General features: G+C 37.3%; 1 long non-coding RNA gene across 1 annotated transcript; it reads right to left on the minus strand.

The window, feature by feature from the left end:
- Window positions 1-1,222: 1,222 nt before the first annotated feature.
- LOC146406084 (uncharacterized) lies at window positions 1,223-8,732 on the minus strand. The gene is made up of 3 exons (XR_014805304.1): window positions 5,219-8,732; window positions 3,780-3,935; window positions 1,223-3,569 (listed from the first exon to the last, which is right to left on the minus strand). It is a non-coding gene; the product is annotated as an uncharacterized LOC146406084 (long non-coding RNA).
- Window positions 8,733-13,956: the final 5,224 nt, after the last annotated feature.

Raw genomic sequence — 13,956 nt, forward strand, 5'->3', positions numbered from 1 at the left:
CTGCTGATGTTACCACCTCCACTTAGAACCAACTCCCCCATTTGTTATTTATTGGTTGCACTTTTCCTACAAGGATTCTAACAGAGGCCACTGAGCTTATCTGTGTAGAATGAAGAAGTAGAGGAACAACAGGAAGCCAGATTAGAAAGGCAAATTGGAGCCACACTGTGGAGGGTCTCAAATGTCGGCTGAATGCAGAGCTGGCTCTGTGGACAACCAGAAGCCATTGAGCCTTCTTGTCAGAGTTGCCCTGTGATCAGTTTTAACAACAAACTGCCAGCCAGGCATAGGACAGGGAGTGTCCTGGGTGTTCAGAAACAATGTGGAAGTCTGTGTGTGGTGATGGCAGTGAAAAAAGTGAAGGATGTGGGGGTGGTTGAGACAAATAAGGAAAAAAAAACAGTGATCTTAATTATATAAGAAATAATTTCTCAAGTATTTAATACCATTATGGTTCCCAAAAGGGTTTTTAGGATTTGCTACTTAAGAAAAATAGAACCAACAAAATTCTCTTATAGCTTAGGAATAACTAAGCAGAAGGCCAAGGAAGGGATAAAGCAATTTTGTTAATTTTCTTAATTAAAAGAAAATTTTTCCATTAGTTAAAATTGGAATTAACAATTGGCTAAAACCTGATTTTTAAATGGGTTTCACACTGAATTATTTTCTGCTTTTAGAAAAATGTTTAAAAATTTAAAAAAAACTGTTTAATAATTTTTTCAAATCAACTTTTTAAGGCGACTCTAGAATTTACAGCTTCAGAAAATCAAATTTTCAAAAGTATTTGGTTCTATTAAAGTAATTTTTTAATTTTAGAGTTTTAATTATTGAATTAAATGGAAATTAATGTTTCACTACTTAAAATTTATTTACTTACTTTTTTTTTTTTTTTGTCTTTTTTTGCTATTTCTTGGGCCGCTCCCGCGGCATATGGAGGTTCCCAGGCTAGGGGTCGAATTGGAGCTGTAGCCGCCGGCCTACGCCAGAGCCACAGCAACGCAGGATCCGAGCCGCATCTGCAACCTACACCACAGCTCATGGCAACGCCAGATCTTTAACCCATTGAGCAAGGGCAGGGACCAAACCCTCAACCTCATGGTTCCTAGTCGGATTCGTTAACCACTGCGCCACGACGGGAACTCCTACTTTTCATGTGATATTTTTAAAATGTCCTAAAAGTGTAGACAACCTAAAAATCTATTTAAAAAAAATTAAATATGAATTGTAAAGGCCTACTATCAAGAACTATATTTTAAAGTTTGCTTTTTACAGCTATTCATTTTCATACCAAATATATGACAAGTTGAATACATCTTCATATACATGCAAGACAAACCCAGTAGTCCAAATAAAAAGTTTAAAATAAACAGTAAAATGATTATTTCAGATACAGATTTATATGCTTTGATAAGTTTTCTCTTTCTCAGCCTAAATATCATTTTACATAGAAAAATTATTACATGAAATGATACCAATAAAAAAAAAAGTGACATCTCATAATAAAAGATTCACCTGACACAGAAAACAATTTTAAACTTTTTAAGGTGCAAAATAAGAAACCTGATTTTTACAAAAAGACTAGTTGTAAGAGTGGCAAATGTTGAATTCAAAAAACCTACTTTTGAGGTGGCATGATTAACAACTAAAGTCTAACTTTCTCACATGATCACAAAATTGTTCATTTCACCATACCACATGAGACAGAGTTGTGCCTTTTTTGGAACTAAAAGGACATTGGAATTCAAAAGGGCTTTTTTAAAATAATGATATTTGTAGATTTGTTGATACCACATCAGGTTACAGAGACAACATTGACCCAGAAGACTATAAATCAAAATGTTCTCTTTGCTGAGCAATACTAATAATAACATTTGTCAGAACCCTGAAGAAAAATTCTTGGGAGAACCATATTTACTGTGCCAGAAAATTTCCTAACAAACTATTGGAGTTGCAACAGTCATTAGAAATAAGTAGTATATTATGGTCTCACTTCAAGAAAGCTTTACATCAAGAATTCCTTCTGAACATCCAGAGACCTAGTGATACATTGTTTTATTCACAAAACTCGTCTCAGATATAGACGTTAGTTTATAGATCTGAATTACACACATTATCAAATTGGTAATTTAATAAAATCCAAGAGTTCATAGCCCTATTTCTTTTCATATTTTTGCAAAAAAATACTATCAGAATACCACTTTCTGCTGTTTCATATTGAATTGCATTGACTGTCCAAAAGAAGAGTTTTATCAGCAGTTTAAAAAAAGAAATTGAAAAAGAATTGGATGTTTTTCACTTTGCACATTTGTTGAAGTATATAGGTTTGGGCTTTAAAATGGCTTATTTAATGGAAATTTGCAAAGATTGTGGAAAAATTATATAATGACAAAGCAAATTTTTCAACTTTAGAAAATTGAAGTTTAAATAATTTTCTAGTGATATGTGGTCAATATAATAATTTGGGTATTTATACAAACTTATTAAGACCAAGTAACATTTGTGTGTTGATGAGGAAAATCTTCATCAGTATTTGAAATACTCGATTTAAAAAAAAAATGTATCAATTGGATTTGAAATTTGTTGTGTAACAAATTCAAATATTATACTTGACAAAGGAAAAGGATGAGTTGTTAGATTGAAAACACTGATATATAATTTATATTTAAAGAGTCTGCATTATTTGAATTCTGCTCAATTGTTATGGAGTCTGTCAAATGGGAAAAAAAAATGATAAATACATTTTTGCTATTTGCTATCTACTACTCCCGTGAACAAAGTTTCTCACAGATGATTTCTGTCAAGAATGTGAAAAGATCATCATTAAATAAATCTTGATTAGGATATATGTGTAGCCAGCAAGTCATAAAACTGTATAAGAAAACACTATAGGTACACTAAAGCAAGTTCCAGTTTCTTTTAAAATATGAAAACATTTTATTTTGAAGTTGTGTACAAATTCAATTTGTAATATTCCCCCTAGCATTTGTGTTTTGCTTTTCTTAACACATCTGTATAAGGGAAAGAAAATACAATATTTTTTTCACCAAGCCCCATTTAGAAACCGCCAAAATCCTCTTCGGTTTACGCTGACGTGCTGTACAAATACAGCCGTTTTATATGGGACTTGATGTGAAAAAGACTGGGAATAGCTGCCGTAGGGGAATGAATTTAACTGGATCGTTAGGCGAAGAACACTAGAGCAATGAAACATAAGCCCAAGATAACCCAGAAGTCAAAAATATTACCAAGGAGAAAAATGTGTTGACTTCAGCTCAAGTTGTTTCTTCATTATGAGATTTAAAGAAGCTCTGAGAGGAAGCATGGCGTCTCCTCAGACGTTAGGGTGTAAAGACGCTCCAAAAAGCAGAGCACTCATCCTCCGCCAGATTTCTCTAACAGGGTTCCCTACATGCGAATGATGAAAACCTGTACGGGTATTCGTTGTCATTTCTCATAAAGACCACATAAAGATTGTCTGAAGTTGTAGTCAGTGACTAAATCTTATACAACTTGAGGGAGTTTTGGTATTCGGGAAAACAGCTTCATAGCTTCACTCTTCTGGGGACTATCTGGGAACAGGAAGGGAAGAAGCGTGTCTATACTCTTAAAATAACGTACATCAATAAATCAACATTCATATTAAATTCCTCAACTGAGTGGTGATACAGATCAGAATTTTGTTAACCGTGCAGACACAAAGAATCTTTGAAAAATATGCTATTTTAAAGTTGCATGCAGAAATAGAACTGGAGTTTTAAATATGTATTCCGATAACTCACATTTCTGAAGACTACTGTACTTTTTATCTCATCTCCTATTTGAGGATCTTCCAGTTTCAATATTGTGCGCATCAAATTACCCCATATTCTTGTATGTTTCAGAGAGTCCGATGAGACAAAATAAAATACTTTCCTTTTGATCTGAAATGGCATTTCCTATTTAGGAACAGCAAAACCACAAGAAAGTTTTAAGGCTCCTACAATTAATGTATTCCAAACCTGTGCAACTTAAAACTGAACGTGATTTCCAGTGAAAGATTTCCAAGCCTACTGGAAAAGGCTGAGTCAAGGGTAATCCTGTATGCTTACAAATAACAGCAGAACTCTACTCTGGACGGCGAATAATAACCTAAGAGTTATTGAAGGCATGAGAATAACTTGTAAAAGGCAATTGTAAAGCATTTTGTAGAATATTATTGCCATTCAAATGTTAAATGATGACAACACAAGTTCTTCAGGGACTGGTAAAAAGCAAACACTGTTGGAAGAGGAACTATAAGGAAGAAGGAAAGAAAACAGAGCGGATATAAAGACCTCATAAATTTAAGAGAGAAAAAAAAGACAATTGTGAGTGATAAAAGGAGAAGGCTTACCAATGTTATGTCCTATTCCATCAACATAAATAGCTCATTTTTAATTTCAGGGGACTTCGAGTGAAATGGGAGAATCAAAGTTAATCTCTTAAATGTTTATGGAGACCTTTTTCACATGTATAAGCAAATACAGAAAGAATCTATACTGATTGATTCTACTATTTTACAGGCTTTTTAGTGCAATTGAACTATTTGTAGAGAACCAAAGAAGGGCACATTACTTCTGCATAGTACTAATAAACAGCTACAATGGAGCAGTCTGAAAGACAGAAAGAAAACGTTGAGCCATCTTCCTTCCTTACTCATCAAAATCGAGGTCTTTGGGGAAAAAAGAGCCTTGAGAATCAAATGTTGTTTCCTAAGATACACACATTTAAATAGTAATAATTTTTAAAAAGTAACAATAATGACAGTAACAAGTACCCAGCTGAGTACATTAAATTCTTCTACTATTCTTTTAGAGCGGCAAAAACAAGTAGCACAGGGAATGATTTCTGAAACTTGTGTCTTTAACCAAAAGTAAAAAAAAAAAAAAAAAAAAAAGGAAAAAGTCCTAACATAAATCAAATACAGTTTTTCCAGTTCTGTAGAATGGATTCCTTACTCTGTAACTGCCCTGTTTGGCACTTGTATGTTCTTAATTATTGCTGTTTGGCCTCTTAGAAAGAGAAAGTGGGATAAAACGTGAATGACACTAGAATGTTTTCTGACTTAACAATAATTTAAAGCTTTTTCTTTAAAGATTAAAATAATAAAGTTAGGGTCAAAAGATAATTCGATTATCTGTGATTCACGGGTGTATTTTTATCCATCTTTCAGTGGTCATCTCTGGGAAGCAAGACTTACCACCCATAGCTAAAGAGCCAGTTTCTGGAGAATTGGGTTCATTCTCTGTTTATGTTGCATATTCCATTTCCTCATGTTTCATCTAGCTCCTTTGTCTGCTCTGTAGGGTCTGGGCTATCTTGTTTAGATTTTCTGTCGTCTATTGAAAAGGGTGACTGCTGAATCCTCATTTCCACTCTCTGTGAAGAAAAAGTGATAAGAAGAAACGGGGCGGGGGGGCTATGAATGAAGTAGAGGGAGTGAGAGAAAGAAAGAGAGAGGAAAGAATCAAAGAGATTTCCTCCCACGCAGTCGGCCCCTGAAGGAAACATCTGCCTGAACACTTTACTCTGGGAGGGACCTGTTCACATAGTCGAAACTTAAGAGGGAAGTAGTACGAACTTTCTGAGAATTGAGAAACAAAAGTGAACGGATGATATATTTTACTTCTTCGACATTATGTAAATGTTGGAGCTAGAAAAACATATGTGCATATATTCAGGCAGAATTTATAAAGATCAGGGTTCAGACTGAGAGAAATGTGTACTAACTGAAAAGCCACCGATCCACTCTGGGGAGCCTTGGGGACGAGGCAGGGACAAAGTAGAGAAAGGACCACATGATATTTCAGGAACTTAGCCAATGGGGTCAATTTGTTTGACTCAGTTTGAGGATAATCTCATCCACTATTCCTGGACTTACTAGTGCAAAGCTTCATAGAATTATAAGTGAAGTCCTGCCTTGATACTCACGGATCCTTTCTGGCCCCGGTGTTACTCATTTCTAGAGTGAGTTCTGAGCCCCTGCAGTTTGGACATGACTGCTCAGGGAGCATCTGCCCTGGCCCTGTCTTGTGACAAGACTCTCTATGGGTCACCCCAGGTATGGCTCTCAGACCTGAGGAGTTTCTCTGGAGCAAAAGCCATACCTTCCCTTTGCAGCTGCTTCTGTGCTTAATGACCAATGGGCCCTTTCATCTGGATGAATTTTTTTTTATAACAGAAAAATATTAATCTGATTTCTTTGAGGAGAAAAATAGATCCTTTTAATGAATGACTACGAAAGCAAGCATGAATTCATAGGTTAGGGGGATTCCAGGATGAGCAGAAAGGGGTCAAATAAATTCCAGATTAGCCAAGGAAATTTATACATCAGAGGGGACTGCAGGCTGGCTTTAGGCCAGGTAGCAGGGGCAGTGACCACAAAAGAGTTCAACTCAAAGATGTCAATACTTCCTGAATTCCAGCTATCAAAAAGGATGGCTTTATTTGACAATGGACAAATTAAAGGTGAAAAGGGGATGGCTCACAGATTATTGTCCGAAACAACAAAATGTCTTTGTTGAATCTAAAACCATTTTAAAAGCCCCTGGCTGAACCCACTAAAGCTCTCCAGTGGAGAGGCTACCCTGGCCACCTTAGAGCTCTGCTTTAGACCTTATAGTTTTGATTGAATTTATTATATCCACCTCCTCTGCTACTTTTATCTTGCCATTCTTAGTGAAGACAGAACTAAATGCTGGTTCACCAAACCTTTGGTGACAACATGTCTTACCCAGAACCACATTTGTCTAAAAATATTCTCTTAGTTTCCAGTTTTGTGAGAGCAGTAGCATTTCGGGAGACAATGGATTTCTTAAACTAGGAAAATAGTTTATTTCTTCCACAGTGATTTAGTGAGCCAAGCCCATTGATTCAAGGAAGCTACTCACTGGTCTTAAATGGCATGAATCCTGGGGACACCTGTGCTTGAAGAACAGACCACCCGTTCTGTTCTCAAGGATCTGTCATTCTCTCCTCCTTTTGAAGATTTTTAAAATGTAGCAGTAGCTGTTGGTTTCTTTACCTTCCAAGTAAAGAAAGGGGGAACTCAAATCTAAGAGGCAGAAAAAGTCTACAAATAGTGGGGATTGATGCATTGCTGACGGAGGAGACTGGCCAATAAATTCACTCAAGGCTGAAAGGAAACATTGAGGCTATCTTGACAATAAAGCTGATCTTTCAATCCACATTTTATTTTTCAAGTTAATATAGGACTGATGCATGGAAACAATCTAATGAGTAATCCAAGTTCATTCACTTTTTATTTATTAACTCAACCACTTTGTATCCTACCCAGAAATTTATGACTCAAACTTGACACCCAAGGACTCTTGAGTGGGAGACTTGAGATACAACTGGACTTAGGCTTGAGATACAACGAAAGAGGATTCCAGAGTTGGAATTTAATCAAACAAGTGCTGATGACACTGTTTTATTATGTGTGATTTCTCTGTTCATTCCTATCCAGAAAGGAACACCTTCAACATTTCCTTGTAGGTTGAGATTTATATACCCAGAGGTATTCTTGAGATGCTTGTATTCTTTTTTCATTTCCATCACATTTAGACTATATTGATTTATATTAATGCAGTCTAGTGTAAATGAGTGCTCCCCTGTGTTCCATTACAGACCTTCCATGCCAAGAGCTGCTGTTAATAGCTGCATTGAGCATGAACTACATGCAAGGCATTGTCCTGAAAAATATGCAGCTAATTGGAATCCTGTTGTTTAGGTATTAGGATTGTTTCTGTTTCGTCAATGGAAAAGTTGAGGCAAGTTAGTAACCTGTTCAAGTGCACAAAGCAAGTAAGTGGTGAAGCCTAGGCAGACATCTTCCAAGCCCCTTAGTGTAATTACAACACTGTTTGTTGACCTTTATGTAATGATGCTTAGATCAGTCATTTGAAGTGACTTGTACAGAACAAAGGAGATGAAACGAGTTTTACCATATTTGATCGTTCATCTCACGTCAAGTGTCAATTAGGTGCCAAGCATTGGATCAGACACTGCATATGCAGAAAAGAACAAAATCTAGTCCCTGTGCTCATGCATCTCAGCGTCTGCAAGGATCCTCCCAGCTGGAATGAGAGCATGAAGGAGTGTAGGTGCAATACTAAGTGATAGGAAGAGTTGCGGCAGTGAAGTCCTCAGATCTCCAAAACCAGAGTGTCTGAATGGGAATCTTCTTTAGAAACTACGACTCAAGGAAAAGCAGAACTGCCTTCTTCCCCTGCAAGGAGACAGGTCCTTCAATCATATAGGTGCTCCTGGAAGATTAGAATGACCCATCTCTCAATGAGCTTGCTAATCATTCCAGAGCTAAAATATAACCTCTCAAGAATGTTTCAAATTTATTCATAGGACAGTTTGGTGAGTCACAAAAAATAAGCACCATCTGTATTTAGTCAATCTAGCTGGAATTAACTGAAAGTATGAAAATACTAGGAACACTTTCTATCAATGATGAACAATCATGCTCAACATAATAAAAACTCATTAACAACAGCCTTGGGGGGATGGGAATAAGGAAGTGAGATGAAGATTAAAGCCAAACCAAAATACAGATGGATTGTTGCAAGATTAAGAGGATCTCTGTATTAGAAGTAAAAAAAAAAAAAAAAAAAAAAAATTAGTGTAAGTTTGTTAATGGGAAGACAGGAAAACAAAATTGTCCCTTATGTCAGCTAATTTTGGACATGCTATTGTTTATTACCATTTGGTGATTTATAACAAGAGAAAGGCAATGGATAATTTGACAATCATTAGAATGCAATGATGAGTTTCAAAGTTAGCCCCTAATGAAAAGCAGAAATTTTAGAAAATAAAAAACCCAAGTCATATTTTTTTAAAATCTATAATGACTTCTTTTGAGGTCCATTAAGCTGCAGTATGTGTTACATTGGCTGTTAAGTTATGATTTAAATTATGCTGTGTTTAGGAGGTTAATATTTGTCAACTTATATGGAAAAAATTTAATTGTGGAAAGTTGAGGAAAGATAAAAATAAAAATGATACAGTACTCATTAAAGTCTATTGTATTATTTTATAAGAAAAGGAATATGTACATAGTTTCAAATATTCAACTTGGATAAAAATATACGTGAGCAAAATACCCCAAAATGTTAGAGTTAACTGTAACTGCAGGCATGTTTTTCTTTTTTCTTTGTACTTCTCTTGATTTTTCAAAGTTTGTGCAATGAGCTGATGCTACTTTTATAATTAGAAAAAATCATGATTTTTTTTTTTTAATTTTTTTGGTCGTTTTTTAGGGCTGCACCCACGGCATATGGAGGTTCCCAGGCTAGAGGTTGAATTGGAGCGCCAGCTGCCGGCCTTCGCCAGAGCCACAGCAACATAGGATCTGAGTCGTGTCTTCGACCTACACCACAGCACACGGCAACGCCAGATCCTTAACCCACTGAGTGAGGCCAGGGATTGAACATGCAACCTCATGGTTACTGGTCGGGTTCGTTAACCACTGAGCTGCGACGGGAACCCCCTCATGTTATTTTTAAATAGATTTGTATCCATGTTCTAGCAGGAATGTACTGTATGATGGTGAACACCTATTAGAATACCAAGTGATTAGCAGTATTTAGTCAGTGTTTACAAAAAACAAATCAAACTATGCAAACAAAATAACTTTTTTTGGGCTTGAACTGTAAGATTCAGCAGATGTTATATTGGAATTTTAGTAAAGGACATGCTATGGTCTCCTGAGATTCACTGACAAAAAGACTTTATTTTCTGTTAGGATCAGAGAAACTGAACTTAGCTGGAAAATAGAGCTAAAAGTCTGTAAACAGAAGGAAATAATGACACAATTGAGGGAAGGTGCCAATGAAAGCTGCAACATCAATCGGTAGTAAGCCTCAGGGATGAGGGCAGAGCCTAGGTAGCCCATGGGATATTTAAAGTAGAAAAGGCATGGTGAGAAGTAAAGATGGTAATGACAGGAGGAGAAAAAGCTAATAATTAAGCATCTACTTTGTGCCAAGTATTGTGCCAGGCTCTTATGTCCAATTAACAGACGAGAAAATTAAGAATAATGGAAGCCCACAGATTTCCCATCGTGGCTCAGTGGTGATGAATCTGACTAGTACCCATAAGGATATGGGTTCGATCCCTGGCCTCGCTCAGTGGGTTAAGGATCCGGCGTTGCTGTGACCTGTGGTGGAGGTCACAGACACGGCTCGGATCTGGCATTGTGGTGGCTGTGGCATAGGCCAACAGCTACCACTCCTATTCGACCCCTAGCCTGGGAACTTCCACATGTCATGGGTGCAGCCCTAAAAAAAAAAAAAAAAAAATAGGAGCCTTTAAATAAGAATACTTAAAGATATAATGACCTATTTATCTGGTCAAATGTGAGCTGAAAAATAAACTTGTCATTAGTTGATACCTAATAAACAGAAAAGAACACAGAAATGAGTGGGCTAAATGTTGACAAAAGTGTACTACATGATTGGAAGGGAAAATCTTTTTTTTATTTTAGTGTAGATGCCACATATTAAAATTAGCAACTGGGACACAACGACAGTTAGCCCCTCTCTCTACAAGTATGGTGATATTACCAGGACATCATATCTCATCACAATGAGAGAGATTTGTTCTAGTAGAAAGAGGACGGTCCATAAAAGCACTAAGGTGGAGTCTGTAGGGAGTCAGACTATAGGATGATTTGGATGAGTCATAACATCTATGGAAAGCATAAGCACTTGGAGAAGCTGATGGGGCCTGATCTAAACAGGATAAGTAGGATAAGTGGGATAAAAGAAAGGAAAGGGAAAAAATACAGGTCAAATATCAATAAAAACTTTTCAGTAATGGGAACTATCAAAAACAGAAGAGACATTCCCAAAGGAGAGTCAAGATTGGGGAAGATTTAATACTTGAGTGAGTAAACATGAAAGAATAACTAATGGAGAACAGTTCTAAATTTTATGCTTCTATAGATTCCTTTTTAAATAAACTATTGAACAATGAGCTCTCATTTATTCATCAGCATCAGGGAACAAATTGTTCCAGAGAAGTCAGTTCCCCAGATACTGCAAGCCTCACAACAGGAACAGATTTTTCTTTAATTTCAACCTCTTCAATGGAGATTTATTTAAATTGCATGACTCAGATCCTTGGCTTCTTAAACATTCCAGTCCAGAATTAGGATATGAGATGCCAGAAGTGTGTGTGTGGAAAGGCCTCTGGAACATGAGGTCAGGGCAGCCAGAGGTCCAGGCTTGGTTCATACAAAGGTGATCTGGGAGGTTGTTTACCACTCTAGTCCTCAATTATATGTAGAAATATGTATATAGGTGCGTGTGTGTGTGTGTGTGTGTGTGTGTGTGTGTGTGTAAATATATGTAAATAAAAGCACAGAAATTTCATCTAAATTCTCTAATTCTGAACACCTGCTGCCTAATTGCACTATACAGGCAGACCTCATCGTTTTATCTCCCCTCATTTTATTGTGCTTTGCAGATACAGTGTTTTTCACAAGCTGAAGGTTTGGGGCAACCCAGCTTCAAGCAAGTCATTTCAAGCCCTGTTTTTCTAAGAGCACTTGCACACTTCACACCTCGGTGTCTAGTTTTGACAATGCCTACAGTATTTCAAACTTTTTCATTATTATTATACTTGTTATTATGATCTGTGATCAGTGGTCTTTGATGTTACTATTCAAGCATTTTTTTTAGCAATAAAGTCTGTTTTAATTAAGATACATACTCTTTTTTAGACATAATGTTGTTGCACACTTGACAGACCACAGTACAGCGTAAATTGACTTCTATATTACTGGAAAACCAAAAAGTTCACATGGACTTGCTTTACGGTGATGTTCACTTTATTGCGCTTGTCTAGAACCAAACATGCAGTATCTGCAAGGTATGATTGTAATAGTCTCTACATTAAATATTTTGACACTCTTTCAGCTAATGAGCCTTAGCTAAAGCTTTATGTAAGTTGCTACACTCTGTCAGCAAATAAAAGGCATGTGCTTGATAACACTTTTCCTTGGTATTTAAAGCTTTGCACTGTTTTTTAAGTTATTTTCAGGTTCACAGGGAGGTACCTAAAACTGAGGCTGCTGGAAGTCTGAGTACCAGGTACATGGGTTGACATTCTATTTCTATTTGGGAACGAACATATCAGAGATGATGTTAATAATGGTTGTTATTCTATCATAACTGTCACTTCTGAGCAGAAGTTTTCAGAGTCAGCCCATGGTTTGTCATGCTCTCTTTTGCCTCTGTCCCAGTGACTGTCCCACCCCAAATGGAGGTGGCTCCTTCAGCTTGGGACCCAGTGTGAAACAGACCCCTTAAATGACCCAGGGTGGACTTGAACCTTTTTGTTGAAAGCCATGTAGCCTATCTCATCTGAGACACACTATAAGGAAGGAACTGACTTTGGTTTCCAGCACATCAAATAGTTAATTCTCTGTAATTCAAAGTCTTATTCCACACACAGAGAGTGTCATGATTTCTTTACTGAAAATCAGTTTACTGAGGGCCATCGCATGCCAGGGCTGTGATAGGCCCTGAGAACATAGAGAACAAAAAAGGTACATTCTGTTTTCTCAGTCCTTCACAGGCTCCTGTTGGGTGTGAGGGAACAGACATTTACAATGAATGGCATGTTTTCGTTGTGGTGACCATGACCTGCTGCAGAAGCCCATAGGAAACCCTCTTCCTCCAGTCAGGCTTTCCAGGGCAAGAACTGCTGTGATGAGTCCAAAGGAAAATGAGGAGTTGGCCTTGTAGAGAAGGGAGACAAGTCATTCCTGGCAGAGGCAGCAGCAACTGGAGTGGCGCCCTGGCCTGTGCAGGCTTGGCACATCTGAAGATACCAAATGAGAGCTGAGGCCAGATGAATACTTTTCCCCATGGGTTATTTCATAAAATCATCTCACGTCTACAGATAGTTACTGAGCATAGCACCTACTAGAGTAAAGGCAACAAAGACTCCTATTTTCCAGATTCTAGACCTCTAAAATCAGTAGACAAATAGCAACATTAAAGAGCTATGTCTGCCAATCTATAAGCCTGTGATAAGCATACAACAGATATGGTATGGGCAGAAACAAAGGAAAGGCCAGCTTCACCTGGCCGGAAGAAGTGGTGTCAGAAAATATTCTGTGCAGGTGATATACTACTTTGCTAGAGCTGCCATAATAAAGCACCACAGGTTGGGTGGCTTAAGCAGCAGAAATATAGTCTCAGGGTTCTGGAGGCTAGAAGTCCAGTATCAAGGTGTCAGCAGTCTGATTTATTTCTTTTGAGGTCTCTCTCTTGACTTGTAGATGGCTGCCTTCTCAGTCGTGTCCTTGCATGGTCTTTCCTGTGTGTGTGTGTGTGTGTGTGTGTGTGTGTGTGTGTGTGTGTGTTTGCATGTGTGTGTATCCCTAATTTTTGTGTGCACAAATTTCCTCTTCTTATAAGGACACCAGCCAGATTGGATTAGGGCCCATCCTAATGGCCTCATTTCAACTTCAGTACTTCGTTAATGGCCCTATCTCAAAATGCTGAAATACTGGGAATTAGGGTTTCAACATATAAATTTGGGGAACACAAGTCAGCCCATAATAGATAACGTAAGTAAACATTTTCAAGCTGACAAGTCATGAAAGGGAGTTCTAGACAGAGTTCTAGACAGTGTCAGTAAAGGCAGTGGAGAAGACTGTTGTATCATTCTATATAGCTGTATATAGAATGAATAGAGGCAGATAATATGAAAATGGAGTCTAAATTAAAGCCTTTTGGTTTGATCCTGTAAAAATATAGTTACCCTTAGCTTTGGTATTATAGTAGAATCACTTGGGACTTAAAAATGCCATTATCTCAATCCCATTCCCAGTTACTTCAATCTAGATCTGTAGGAGTGGTATTTTAAAAATATAACTATAAAAAATATCTAGCTAGGTGATGCTAACATGCAACC

This window comes from Sus scrofa, chromosome 1 (assembly GCF_054392235.1).
Source record: "Sus scrofa isolate SSC_HxYL_T2T_F1_AM1 chromosome 1, Sscrofa_HxYL_maternal_Yorkshire_Landrace_v2.0, whole genome shotgun sequence".
Lineage (NCBI taxonomy): Eukaryota > Metazoa > Chordata > Mammalia > Artiodactyla > Suidae > Sus > Sus scrofa.